General features: G+C 37.8%; 1 protein-coding gene and 1 long non-coding RNA gene across 22 annotated transcripts in view; one reads left to right on the forward strand and one right to left on the reverse strand.

Moving 5' to 3' along the window:
• Positions 1-15,362, forward strand: part of Pard3 (par-3 family cell polarity regulator) — a 626,126-nt gene that overhangs the window by 559,120 nt on the left and 51,644 nt on the right. The window lies entirely within an intron of this gene.
• Positions 428-15,362, reverse strand: part of LOC125618434 — a 72,694-nt gene continuing 57,759 nt past the window's right edge. Inside the window, exons 3-4 of one of the 2 annotated variants that reach the window (XR_007349697.1) lie at positions 10,033-10,184; positions 428-5,350 (exon numbers count right to left, since the gene is read on the reverse strand). This is a non-coding gene — a long non-coding RNA (uncharacterized LOC125618434). Of the gene's footprint in view, positions 5,351-9,866; positions 10,185-15,362 lie in introns of those variants that run through there. The other variant, XR_007349696.1, reaches the window with a different exon arrangement.

The following is a 15,362-nucleotide window of genomic DNA, read 5'->3' on the forward strand; positions in this document are numbered from 1 at the left end:
CCACACAAGGCTTTCATTTTAGAGTTGGCAAATGCTCATCCCTTTAGATCCCAACCTCTGTGCCTACAGGTTCAGTGTTTTCATGACGAGTGTAGGTGGAGGCAGAACCTGTCTATTTTGTACCGGGATTGCAAGTCAGACAGTATAAGCCATTTCATGAGCAGCATCTGTGAGGTTTACTTTCTTATCCCAGTTTTTCCTTAGAAGAAGTTTTTAACAACATAGATCAGTGGTGGAGATGCCATCCCCAGGGGTTTTTCTCTTACACACAGGCATTAAAAGTCACCATCATGTCTTAAAAAGAAGAAAAAAAAATAGGCCAGGCATGGTGATGCACACCTGCAATCTCAGCAGCTCGGGAGGCTAAGCAGGAGGATGGTAAGTTCAAAGCCAGCCTCAGCAACTTAGCGAAGGCCCTAAGCAACTTAGTGAGATCGTGTCTACAAATAAAAAATAAAAAAGGTCTAGACATGTAGTTCAGTGGTAGGGCACCCTTGAGTTTAATCCCCAATACCAAAAAGAAAAATAAAAGAAAGAAAAAGAAAACAGTGGCACCCATATCTTTGTGGTCTGGTGCAAAGTGGGATGTGGGCTGAGCTGACTTAGTCCCGGAACGTCTTGACTTATTTTAATCACCCCTTTGCTGCTGAAATTTGAGGATTTCTACTTGCTGAGCTTAGATTTATGAATAAAAGAAACCAACTTGGCTGTAGGTAATTATATTAGAGGAAAGTTTATTGGTGTCAGTGTTCATTTTATTAGAGAAGGCTCAGCTTGTTCAAGGTGCATCTTTTATCTCCTTTGTCTCCATAAATGCATGGTTTTCAGAGATTTGCAGCCAAATATGTTTTGTTCCCTTTTGTCAAATGTAAAACTTTTCACATGTGTTATTTATTTTTTTAATGGTAAGTCAGTAGAAAATATATCTGCAGACATTGCTGTGTATACTTTACACTCTATTCTAAGAGTAGGTCTCAGGACTTTGTGCAGATAACTTTGTAAGGTCAGAAACATTTAAAGAAATGAGAGTGGCTAAGGGATAGAAGTCCCCAGCAGAGAAGGAAAGACTGTGTGCAGCAGTGTCCTTGGAGAGGACCAAGGAAAGCAAAGACCCTCACTTTCTGGTGTTGCTCTGGTAACTGGAAGGGCGGATGTGTGTGGTGCAGACATCAGTGTATAAAGTGACTCTGATGTGCCCTGACTGGCAGGGCTTCTTGCCCTTTCAAGGGAAGGCCTTGATCTTGTATTCTGCTAAAACGAGGTGGTCGGAAAGTGGGTCTTACGTTCTAATTGCCCAGTGGGTTGAGGTTTGGGGACAATAAGGAGATATCAAGGAAAGGTCAGGCTTGAAAGAAGGCAACCCACTGAGCAGACCAAATCAGAGAGAATGAAGGATGACTTTTCTTTTTCTTCTTTTTTCTTTTTTAAATTACTTTGTCTAAGGTACAGAAATACTTTCTTAAACATTTTGAAATCTAATTGAGGCATACTTGTCAAATTGATTTGGGAGGTATTTCTCTAATCTTCTATGTTATTTCCTCCTATAATGAATGAAAATCCCATCTCCAAAAGAGGTTTAGACCAAGTGTATTACCAAGGCAGAGAATAATAGCACAGGAGCAGTGTCGGGAGGTGAGGAGGGAGGGGTCAGGGCAGCATGCATGCAGGGCTTGTGCTATTTTCTGCTACATTCAGTGTCAGCTGGGCTATGGTGCTATTTGAAATGTATTTTAAATATATATCATTTTGCTAGGTTCTTGCCTTCGGTGCTTGTGCACATGCATACACATACACCAGCCTTATTTTTTATTTTTATTTTTGCTGTGCTAGAGATGGAACACAGGGCCTTCTGCATGCCAGACAAGTCTTCTAACACCAATCTATACCTCTAGCCCTTAGATTTTAATATTTGTAATAAAAGCAAAACAGTAGCATAGGTTCCTTCAATGAGAGGGTAAATCATGCAGTTCAAACGCCCAAACACTTTCACGCATGCACACTCACACATTAAGGAAGGATTTAAAAGAGGAAAAAAACAAAAACCGGCAGAATTGCAAATCACTCACTTCCCAGGGACAATCCTGTAACCAGGGAAAGCCTTGTGAATTCGGTTGCTTCGCCATCTAGGATTTCTATGATAAACCGGCCCCTTCTCCATAGCATAGCTTACCCTTGGCAAGCTAGTTTTTCTTTGTCTTTTTCTAATTGCAGTCATTTTCTGATCTGATTGCACCAGCCTTTGTCACACCTAAGTGCCTTACCCCAGAAGTTGTGGCCTCTTCTAAAGTCTCCAATGGTGCTAAAAATGATGATTGGCAAGCCTGGGATCAGGGAGTGGGGATGTGGCTGATGGTACAGGTGGTAGGAGTTGCCCCAGAGACAACAGTGACACCAAAGGGGCCATTATTTTGGGTGGAAATACGTAAGAAATCTTTCCTCAAAGTGGAAACAATAAACAAATTATCCACTTCCACCATCGGCTAATTGCTGCTGTCTCTCAATAAACAAGTGGATTTTTCACTAACAAGCATTTCCATCAATCTAATCTCCTCTGCTCTCTGCTCTCTCTCCATTTCATTTGTGCTGTCTTCAATTTTTCTTAATAACAGTACACTTAAAGTCCCATTTTTGTATCCTCTTGGCTTAGAAGTCTGAGTGTCATTTGATTGCAGCACAGGTATTTTTAATTAGAATTAAAGTTAGATTGATTCAACTCTTTATTTTCTTGGTTCTCAAAATCAAAGAAGGGACGCAACAGTCACAGCAGCCCATAAGCATACAAGATTTTAGTCGTATAATAATAGCCTCCTTTTTAGAAATAGTAGCACCTTATTTTAAAAGTAAGTCAAATTAGAATGATAACTATAGTCAGTCCAAAAATATTAAATTAAATTTTAGAGTAACACATTAGCTAAATATTTTATTTTTTTAGATATACTTGACAGAGAATGCATTTTGACATACATACATAGAGTATAACTTCCCATCCTTGTGGTTGTCCATTATGTGGAGTTACAAGGTTGTGTATTCATATATGAACATAGGAAAGTTATGTCTGATTCATTCTACTCTCTTTCCCATACCCCTCCCTTCCCTTTATTCCCCTTTAAATATTTTAATGATCTTCTATTTTATGTATTTGTGGACAGTTCTCAACCAGTATCTGAAGAATGCTCAGTGACAAAAATGACCTTTTGGAAACTGTCTTAATACAGTAACAGGAAGAATGTGGTCCGAGTATGATGAAATGATACAAGAACTTAAACACCTGCTTTGTTTAGCAGTATGAGGGAACTTGAGCACACCACATTTGGGGACCTAACAGTTAAATTGTTCATACAATTTTACTTCAAGATTCCCAATCATCCCATAAAATAGATTGTTTTAAACTCCTTTTTCTTTATGTCTCATATTATTCACTCTGTATTCCTTTTAATACAAGTAAATTAATGGCTTTATTAGGCTTCTTAGAGATCAGAATTATAAATTGTCTGATCCTTGAATGTCTAAATAAAATATCCTACATTTGCTTAAGGAATACTTTCCCCAGGTGAAAATATATTTTAATTTATGTGATTGTGATGATGAAATTGCTTACTACATTTTTGAATCAAAAATTCATGTAGACAATTTAAGTGTGCAAGTTTACGATCAAGTCTCTGGAGCCCCTGCATTGGCTTATGGAAGCATATTTAAGTTTATTTTTAATTTCCTTTATGGCTGCTGTGGTTTCTTTTGATTTAGACACAAGTATAAGCACACACACAAGCAGAAAGTATACACAGGGCTTTCCCAAGTTATCAAGGCAATTTTCTGAATGAGCTGTAAAACTGAAATTAATATCTTTTTTTAGAGTCATCAAGGACAAACGCACATTATCTGCTGTCCCTGCTTGATGCTTAACTATCCACTGAGTTAATGTGGATTTTGTGTATATAAGGATGCATGATTAGGGGAAACTAAGCAATTCTTTTTTACCATGTGCAGTTAAATCCCATAATGGTACATGTTCCGATTTAATTAGTTCTCATCATATTACAAGATGCAGCCAGATTGATATAATTAATAATAATGATGCTAGTAATAACTTCCACATTATACATACCAGGAACTCCAAGTGTCAAATTAAGCATTTGTATTGTTTTAAAAATACAATGAATTTTAAATTAATTTTGAAGTGAAAATTTATTATAAATAAAATTCTTTGATGCTGTCCTTCCTATAATAATTTAAAAAGTAGTTTACATTTTCAATGTCATTCTTTTTCCCTAATAAAATCCTATATAGAAACTTAATATACATCATTTCTCAGCTTTTGGGCTAAAATCAAGTGAAAACGTATTACACCAGTCAAAACAATTTTCTTTGACTAGTACGTATTAATTTTAAGGTCAAAGTGACTACATTTATTTATTCTTAACACCATTCATTGAGGTATTGAGGCATGTCTGTGGAATCTTAGGATTCTGCAAAGCATTGTTTGATAAACCCCCACTTACTGGACAGCATCCAGGGTCTTTGATATGATTTCCTCACTTATCCACCAACTTAAGTTTAAAAACTTAAATGAATGATGTTTCTTTACACATTTTTTTTACAACCTTTACCATGTCGCCCAAGCATCTCTTTCTTTTAGTAGGTACCATTTCATAATATTTCTCTTGTGTGTGTGTGTTCTCTCTCTCTCTCTCTCTCTCTCTCTCTCTCTCTCTCTCTCTCTGTCTCTCTCTCTCTCTCTCATTTTGGTGTTGGGGATTGAACCCTGTGGACCTTGTGCATGCTAGGCAAGAGCTCTATTACTAAGCTACACCTCCCAATCCTACTTCATAACTTTTCTCATGTTAACATCCTTGGCTCTGCAAACTACTTAATGGCTTATACGTATGCATCTTTCTTTGTATCTAGAATGCAAATTGCTTTTGTAAAATTAAGGAAAAAACATTTTCACTATCCTGAAACTCAGCCTAGCACAGGACTAATCCATATAGTTAATAATTCTTCTGAAACAGATTTGTGAGAGTAACATCTTTTAAAAATCTGCTTTGAGCTGCCCCAGTAGAAAAAAAAAATGGCATTTAAGTTTGTTTCCAGTTGGCCCTGTGTGAGCTGGAGCACATTTTGCTAGGGAAGCATCATTAGGTCTGATGGCATACTTGAAGCAGAAATAGCTTTTGTGACCAATTGGATACCTCACTGATGTGAGGAAGTGCTTCCTATCCTTTAGTGAGGGGAGCCGCCCCCTTGGGCTATGGTCTTGGCACTTCAGCTGGGGCGAAACTCAAAGCAGGGACAGGAGATGATAGCATCGATTCTTGGCAGTCACGTCACCACGTGGACCTTCTCTCGGTGCCTGTGAAAAAGAGGACCTTTATGTTAGGTTTGGCCAGGTGCTCTGACATGGAACATAAGGGCAGTGAACGGGTGGCCTTTTCAGTGGCAGAGTGTGTGAATTGGTTTCCCAGAAGCTGGAAGTGACCTGTCCTTAGAGAGGCAATCAAATATGTCTCCTTGTTAAAAAAGTGAGAGTGATGGTTTAGAAGTTGAAGAATTTGATAAACACTTGCTTTTGTTTTGCCATCATGGTGTGTGTGTGTGTGTGTGTCGGGGGGGGGGGGNTTTTGCTTTTATTACAAATATTAAAATCTAAGGGCTAGAGGTATAGATTGGTGTTAGAAGACTTGTCTGGCATGCAGAAGGCCCTGTGTTCCATCTCTAGCACAGCAAAAATAAAAATAAGTTGCTTCTGTAGTTTATCAAAGAAGAAAGTAATAGCATTCTTCATTGTAATAATATTCCTGTAAAGTTGCATATATGAAAAATGGACCCATTCAATCCCTGTGGGGGAGGAAAGGAGTTATAAGCTTTTTATCAGGCCTTGTGGATAAGTAGTGAATATTTTCTCAGAATGTTAGATGTTTCCTTACTCAGTTCCGACATCTGTCCCCTTCCTTCACCCCGCAACCCCAGTTCACAAATAGAACTAGATTTATCACAACCTGAACAGCAGGAGTCCTAACACTGTAGAAATGGGTTTGGCTGTTTGTATGGCCTTAAAATATTAGAAGCTGAGGTTTTTAAGTAGTTTCTATGATTATATGGGGTATGCACTTTATTTCAGAGCATGGTGAGGGACTTTGGGGTATTGGGAAGGAAGAAGACTCCATCCACACTCTCACAGAAATTAAGATCTATTTGTGAAAACCAGGCATCCATATGTGCAGAATTAATGCACGCAACAGGACTAGACGATTCCTAACTAATTAGTCATGTGGTAAACAAAGAAGTGCTTGAATTCAAAACAGGCAATAACTCTGATGTCTGAAGTGATTTGGAAGATTTCATGAAAGGATTCCCAGTTGGAGTAAAATATAAAGTAGTAGCAGAGCTGGTAGTGATGAATATTTACTGTTTCTTATTTGTTTTCTCATTGTTCATATGTAATAATGAATGCATTACTCATTACTTCTAATCAGTGGATATTGTTATGTAAATTTCACAGCAATTATCTATACCTTTTTAGCAGGAAATTTTAATTCCTATTTGTGTAATTTTGCTTGGAATTTTTTGGTCGCCAAACAAATAGGAATCTCAGGAAGCTTGAAGCTATATAGCATAGTATAGAGGGACTTGTGCAGTAAGCTGTGACATGTGGCATGGGTGACCTAAGTCCTTGCTACTGAAAGTGTGGTCCATGAACCAGCAGTACCAATACCACTTGGGAGTTTTTTTATAAATACAGGATCTGAGAGCCCACCCAGGCCTGTAGAATCAGAATCTGGTTTTTCATAAGATCCCTAAATAACACATGTGCTCATTCCACTGTAGGAATCACTTGTCTCTGTTAGGCACACTAAGTATCAGTGTACTGTTCTCGTCTTGTTCTGGGAACTTTTCACAAAATTGTGAAGGTGGGTGTTTAATCTCTGTATGTGCAATTCTGAGCATGACACATGATTTCATAGGGTGAAGTTTTATCATATCACAGATGAGTGATTCTGCCCATAAGTTAAAAGTTACGTGAATACCTAAGCCATTTTCCCAGCATTTGGAGTTTTTCAAAACTCAAGCCATATTTTGGAAAATGCTATTTTCTCTTTTATATCAAAGCCCATATGAATTCAATTTTGTGGGAAATTTAAGCCACATGTTTCTGATTCATTTACACTTAACCCTTGAGAAGGTTGTGTTACAACGGCAATTGCCTGTCCAATAATATCTTAGTCTTTCAGTAAATCCTTTGCAAGGGCAGAGAGTTGGGGAAGAGAGAGTGGAGAGAAGTCAATGGACAGACTTAGAAGGCTGGGGTGTGAGTTTAGGACTCTGAATCTGGAGTCAGGTCTGTGCAGATGCTATGTGCAATCCACTTCTTTTTTAAACATCTTTGGCAGAGGTGAGGTGGGATGATGATATAGATTCCTGTATTGAAAAGAAACAGGGGCATTTGTAAATCATGTAGCATTGTCAAAAGCCATAGTTTTAGTAAGCATGTGTTACCATTTCTCTCCCTTTCTTGTACAAATTGTACTCATATCACTTTGAAATTTTGGGGTTTTGGCCCTTGTGAGACCTTGTCCAGATTTAGTGTTAGCTAGCCTCTGAGCACTGTTGACAAAGGGTGAGAGGCTTATCTGCTGCTCACAATTCTGGGAAAGCTTGAATGATGAATCAAAATAACCTTGATTATTTTTACTTTAAGTGTTTCAGTTTGAGCTGATACATAACTAGAGAATTTTTTTTTTTTTAATCATTAAGCTTCTTTTTTGCTTTTTGGTAAAGCTTGAATTCTTGTTTGTCAAATCAGACATTCAACCTGACAACTTTTCTTGATTGATGGATAGTATGTATAAATGTATGTTTATACATATGAGAATATATGTCATGGATAAAGAGTGAGTGTTTATGGTGGAAGAAAACAATGATCAAATTAATCCTGTTTTCTGTTTAGACATCAATCCCTAAATATAGTGAGTTTGTTTAAATAAGATGACATGGCTTGATTGCAGCTTTTAGTAGCCATTGGTAAATGAAAGGGCATTTGAATTCCATGTCTAACACATTATTCCAGGGAGCCAGCAAATACATATTCATATGACAGATGCACTAATCAAGGCTGAAGGTCTTACTTAAATATTTTAAAAAGCAACCTTGGCACTAGAAGGCAAATACAACTCCAGCCTAGATTGTGATTTTGCCAGTTTTCCCCTTGCTATCAGGCTTTCTCATGCTTCTTTTGTGTTGTGCCATGCAGTGCCCTTAACATGCCACACCCTTTATCTGGAAGGAAAGTTTTTCTCCTCCTCCATCATCAGCTGCCTCTTTCCGGAGCCTTCCCTGAGCCCCTTGGTCCAGGTCAGTGTCCACCATCTGTGCTTCCCACACATTCCAGGCTCACCTCCATCCTAACACTCATCACTCTGGCATATAATGAACTGTTTATGTGCCTGCCACCCCCAGAGTAGCCACTCTGTTTTGTGCCGCTTTGTCCCTACCCCATAACTCAGATTAGCCACTCAATAAAGTCGTTGAATGAATAAACCCATGACTTTTAAAGTATCCTAAAACAGCTCTGGAAAGCTAAACATCTCCCGATGCCAAACTTGAGCTTGTGGATTGAGTTTGTTAGGGATTTTTTGCAAATGAATCTCATGTGGTAGGTTCACATCCCATAATAGCTGAACCTTGCTTCTCTGATGCATAGCCTAGGCTCCTTCCTCTTCGCTGACCATGGGAAGCTGTGTGAGAGAGCATGGTAGCTCGCTGTGACCATTGTCACTACAAAAAGAATCTCCAACAGATGGGTCCCAAGAAGCCTTCTGCAGTTGCTAGAACTTAATGTGGTGTGGTTTCTCTGAGGCCAGCATGCTCCATCCCTCACTCCATTCTTCAAGCTGTTGAAACTACATCCCGGATTTAAAGAGTTTCACAGATGATGTTCTCATAGCTTCCTTCTGTAACCTGTTTCATTATTTGTTTAATAAGTCTTGCTGTCAAATGTATTCTTTTTCTTTAATCTAAATCCCCAAATGCTCATTTTTCTACATTTGGTCCCCAGTTGAGAAAAGGAACAGCTGGCCACCTCAGCGGCTTTTTCCCCCTCTATCCACCCCTTGGATCATGTATCATCTCCTCGGGGTTTTCAGAAGTTTCTCATTATATTTGTGAGTAAAACTAAGACATGAACTTTCAGCCCAAGTTTATCACCAGACTCTCCAGCTTCCGTTGTCACCCCTGTTCTCTTACTCCCCGCCCTCCCGAGCTATTTTCTGTTCCTCTTTGTCACCATCATGGGAAACTGAACTTATTCCTATATATTTGGTCTACCTTGGCAATTGCCAGCTTCTTGAAAGTAAAGGTTGTAGGACTCCTCTTTGTATTCCCCGCCATACGTAGCCCATAAACTTGCCTAGCAGCCAGGCTTCCCTGTACATACCTAGCCCAAGTTTTTAACTGATCAAGAAACGTAACCAGTAAACTTAATTCCTACTGAAGGGAACATCTGTATGCAGATAGAAGAAACATTTTAGGAGAAAAAAGGTCAGCATCCAAATACAAAAGCCTAATGTGGGCCAGAGAGGACTCTGCAGCGCGCCTTTGAGAGCTCTCTGTGTACCAAGAAGGCAGTGGATCTTCCTGGGTAGCGGTAAAGCATGTTCCATTAAGCCCATTTCCGTGGTGCAATCCAATATAGGAAGTGGATTTGTTGGTATTACAGATAATTAGGATAACAGTTACATCAATAATTACTGTGAAAGGATTTTGTATGGCATAATTAATGTCCTCAAACTATTTAGATATTCTTGGATGAAAGAAAATACAGAAGTGGGAATTTTGGTGTTGAAAAGACAAAAGCAAACTGTTTGAAATATGTTACCAAACATGATGTTTTATGAGCACAGATTGGCAAAACATCAGGACACAGCTGTTGATTATAGATGCTCTTTTCAGTAACTACCTCAGAGCCAGTGAACCCTGCGCAGGGAGAGCCTGTCAGGACAAATCAGAGCCAGGCTCATCATCCTCAGAATGACTTACCAAGTGCGTGGCTGTCCCGGAGCTTCCCCAATGTCTTAGGAAGGATATGGCCAAATGGAACCACATAGCAATGTATGGGATTGAAGGTTTAATGTCAAAATCAAGCTTTGCTCAGATGTGTTGATTTTGTCCACAAACATGTTCTCAGTTCTCTAGATGAAAGGAAAAAAAATTTTTAAAAATTAGTTATTTTATAATTAGTATTTACTATGGTATATTTTATGTTAATGTAATTTTGCAGGGAAAAAAGCACCCTTTAAACAAAGTATGCAGCAAGGTGCTTATCTACTAAGCTTTCATATCAAATACAAAAATATTACCAAATAACCAGCCCTGAAACTTAGTGTCAAGTTTATCATATTTTGAATTATTAACATTTCTGTCGGAGGAGGCATTTTTTTAATAAAATATTTAAGCTACAAATCTCAAAACTCTTTTGGCTACCAACACCAGAGCTATAAAACAAAGGTAGCTCACATGTTACACTTCTATCAAACATTCAGGCTTTTCATTAAGAAAAAGAAAGAAGAGAAGAAACACTCCCCCCCACCCCAATCAAGCCATTACCAGTGACATGACCTTTGCTCAGAAAGATCCATGTTTCAACATAACACTCCTGCACCCCTGGGAGCAGCAGAGGCCAGAGGGCAACCCTTTCTGTTAATGGTAGTACATGATTTGGGGACACAAGGTCAGTGGACATTTCAATTAGTACCAAGAGTCAATCATTGTACCAAAGAACATAAATAAGTAGCTATAAAAATAATTAAATTATGAAACAAATTAGAAATTAGTAAGTCTTATAAAACTACCTTTCAATAATGGAGACACAATGAGGCATAAATAAGTTATTCTGCATGAAGGTGGTAGACTAGTTTACAATACATGAAAGAAAAGTTACCCTTAAAAGACACTTTGTATCTGTGTGGTTCTGCTTTCTAATTTTTTAAATTTTATTTTAGGTGTTCTTTATATTTACATGAATATTGCTGGTTTTGCATTTTGTGCTACTAACCATGGGGGAGTAGTTTCCTGACTGTAGATATTTTTGTCTTAATGTATCGAATTTCTTTAGAGAATGAAAAAGCCTTGTCATTTGTGGAGCACCTTTTCATGAACAGCACTCAGCACTGTTCCTAGTGTAGACTGCTACTTATGAGAGGGCATCTCTGGGAGCCTCACTGTGCATGGCACAGCATGCACTGGCTCCACAACCCATCCCACACCAGTCTTAGCCCATCACATTCTGCTGGCAGAATTGGGTGATGATGGTTGATGCTCAGCAGTGTCCCTGGGGTGATTTTGGACTGAACATGTTTTCTTATAGTTAAACCTTTTGGAGGTAAGTCCAGATATAGGAGGTAAGTCCTACATAAAGAATTTTTAGTGAACAATATAAAATTGGCCATGGTGGGTAAGTGAGAGATTTTCTTGGCAGGTATAGCTTCAGACAGACATATAGACACAGGCCTTTAAGCAGCAGATTTAAAGACAGCAGAAAAACTGAGCCTGACACCATAGCAGGTGTAAATCTTTAGTGATATGCCAGGTTTACATCATTACTGCCTGGACAAATTGGTCATGCTTATTTTATTTGTTCTCACAAATCACTCTCTTAATTAGTGTGATAGTTTTGTTTTGCAAACAGAGGCTCCAACAGAGTGTATGGTTTCAGATGGAATAGTCAGAATGTTAATATTGAATTATACCAGCCATCCTTCTTTAACTAGAAATGAGTGGAAACCCAGCTCAGAAATGTCTTTAAGGTTGAGTTTTAGTTTGTATTCTTAAAAAAATAAATATTTAAGGAAGATTATAGGTTGGGTACTGTGTGTGTTGTGTGGGGTGTTTGCATAGTGTTTTGTGAGAGGACTTTCTCCCTAGAGGAAGGATGGGCCTCAGGCTGTCCCAGCCACAGCTTAGAGTCCTTGAGGCTTTCTAAGCTCTTTTTAATGCAAGCAAGAATTCTAGTGTTTCCATCTGTCAGAGTCAAATGTAATTTTGCCTTAATACTCAGGGAAGAATCAACATCCATCAATACTTAAGAAAGAACGTAGTCCATACTTTGGAACACAAGGTTTACTGCTGAAATTCTTTTTTTTTCCAATTAATTTTTCTCAATATAACCACTTTTTCAAAACTTACTATTTTATCATCAATAGAGTGAGATCTCTTATTCCTACTTCATACTTTGAAATTCATCAAATTTGAGGGAGGGATTAGGTAAAGAATTAAAAAGACAGGATGACAATATCATTAACTACTAAAGGGATAATGAAAGTAGAGGAAGGTTTGGAAAAAAAGACTCTTCATTTTTGTATATGTGTATGTCCAAAATAAATTGTCAGCATATTCAGTTGAAAATGTCCAGAAGGCAATTTGAGTAATGGAGTTGTGTTTTTAGGAGACCTGGGGATGATGATTACTCTCTATAAAAATGGTCATTGGCATGATAGGCTGGACTAGCCTATGGGTAGAGCAATCAGAGAAAGTAAAGATGAGCAATAATTTTGGGAACACCTTATAAACATGGACAAATAATATTTTAGTTGGAGAGAACTAGCAGAGTCTTTTTTGCTGTTGTTGTTCAGAAATATAGGAAGACCAAGAAGTCACTCACTGTCTTAAGCTGTTAGGAAATCATCTGAAAATGCAAGAGAGCTTCGGAAGGCAATTTGCTGGGTATTGAGAAGGTAGCGTGAGGTGAGGGAGGCAGCGCAATTGACTCTGCATGCTGGTATAGAAGAGTGGAGATGGAATCTGGTATTTATAACTTGATTGAATAGGAAGGCCCAGAAAAGGTTATTAAGCTGAGATAAATCAACGGCAATGGAGGGGGCATTGGTAATACAAGAGGAAAATAACTCAGGAAGCAAAGTCTTCATTGAACACCCAAAATGAGTAGGAGTGGAGAGGAGGGAATGCTTGCAGGCAGTGGTGGAGGTTGTGATAATAGACACAAAAAAATGATGTTATCCTTGTGAAAGAACAAGAGCCGTTTTCCTTTTGGGGTACTTTAAAGCTTGTCTTCCCACAGTACCTTGCAAAATGCTAGATATTCAGTAAATTTTAGTTAACATTTCTAACTGCCTCAGTTTAACATAAGAATATTCTGGCTTGCTGAATATATGACAGAAAACCACAGTAAAATTTGTCATCTGCATTACAAAAGGAAGTGGAAAAGATGGAAAGTTTGACAGTACTGAAGGGATGAATGAGAGGCTCCCTGTGAAAGGTAAAGAAGAATTGAAATTTAGTGAGCTTATGGAAGAGAAGACTGCATAGAGACCTGGACTGGATAGTTCATATTCTCAGAAACAGAGTCTTATGAGGATGAGTATGAAAATTTTTTCCTCATTACTTTAAAGGCTCAAATTAGGAGAAATGTGTTTAAATTTTAAAAATGGGATATATATATATATATATATATATATATTATATATACATAAAATTATATATAATATATCTATATACAATACATAATAATATATTTGTAATATGTAATAATATATCTGTAATATATATAATATATATAATGTACATATGCCCAGCCTATATCTTAGAAAGAACTTAGTGAAATATTTAATATGGACTTCTAATAGGCCATAGAGAATCTTGAGGGGGAAAAGGACTATTATCTGTTTTAAATATCTTTCATTCAATTGACTGAGGTCAAGGGTCAAGGCCGGTTGAAATCTTGAGACCCTTTCCAGTAAATAACTTTGTAACTACTATGAATGAATTCAGAAATGCTACTGCTTGACTTTTTAATTTTAAAAGAAGTTCTATGAATATAAAGAACACTGTCTGTACACTCACAAAAATGTGTGAGTGCACAAACATGCAGGGAAAACTGAAAACAGACCCACTTCATATACAATATAGTTTTGGATACTTTATGCAGAATAGAACTACTAATCGCTTTTTACCATAGCTCTAAAATTTGTCTATGAATGTTGTCATTGGAATTTGCTTCAGTATTTCCCAGAGTAGAGAAAGAAATTGCTGGTTGAGTTCACACAGACCTTTGCTGATGACCTTGCTTCTGCTGTCTGGCATTCTCAGATATTGCAGAGAATAATTCAACAAGTGCTCTTCTTTATTGACAGCTTTAGAGTATTCTTTTCTAGAATATTCAGAAATATTATACCATGTGTTTGTTATAAATGTATTCATATGATACTGAATATCTTGAAATTGCCCATTTTGGGTTAATTCCTAGAGATTACAAGAATGGTGAGGGAGGTTGCATTCAGAAGTTACGTGCAATTGCCCATTGCAGAAGTACCTGGTGACGGGCTTCAGTGTGTTTAATAACGTTAGCAGCTCGATGAAGAGAGCCCACATTTGAGATGAACAAAAGTTTTCTCATTAATATTTCAAAGTAGATCCAAAACCGTAGAAAAGTTCTTCATGGACCCTTCCTTTTCTTCTTTATTTGGTGTCTCTTTGTTTTCAATTTCCAGTCCTCTATATAACAACTATTTGTTTTTCTGCTTTTGGCAAAAGATATAGTACTGATTTGCTATTCATTATATCCCAAAGTGACCTACATGTGTGGTGTTTTAATTCACCATTATTTTTCCCATGGTTATTCTTGGTGAACTAATAATAACCATTGCTTAAACTAAAAAATGGAATATTAACCCAGTTTGGTTACATTGTTCCTGGTCACCTGTTTCCCACAGGTGCTTACTGTATTCGAGCCCTTTGATATGAGTAATAAGAATCCATGACTTCAGAGTATTAATGATTCTCATTGGGTTCCTTTCTCCACGATCTCTGCTGCCAAGTGTCCGTGATTCTCCTTCTGCCATTCCAGTCACCCACCCACAGTGGTGCTGAGGCAGATCAGATCTTACTGAAATCCCCTAGTAAGGGGGTTTACAAGCTATGGCCACAGACCAGATGTCCCACAGTGTCTGTTTATTGCTACCTTGCCTGTGGCTGCTTTTGCACTGTGAAAGGTAGGGTTGAATAGTTGAAAAACAGACAGGCTCACAAAGCTGAAACTGAAAAAAAAAATTGCAAGCAGTTCCCAATTCCATTGTAAATTATTTTATCCCTGTGTCTTTCTAATATACTCCCCCTACACACACTTTTCTCATTCTTCTTCATTAGTTGACTAGTTGGGCAGGCTCAGTCCCAGCCAAACTGACATTCCTTTTTTATCTAACCACTTTTTGCCTGTGCTTTTTTTTTTTTTTTTTTAATCTTATGCCCCTTCTTTATATTTTTTGAATTCTACTTTCAATATGAAGACTACCTCACCCAAGAAGTCTTAATCTGGTCCTTATCTAGTCTGTAAAGGGAGTAGGGGTACAGGCCTC

Source organism: Marmota marmota, unplaced genomic scaffold (genome assembly GCF_001458135.2).
Source record: "Marmota marmota marmota unplaced genomic scaffold, marMar, whole genome shotgun sequence".
Lineage (NCBI taxonomy): Eukaryota > Metazoa > Chordata > Mammalia > Rodentia > Sciuridae > Marmota > Marmota marmota.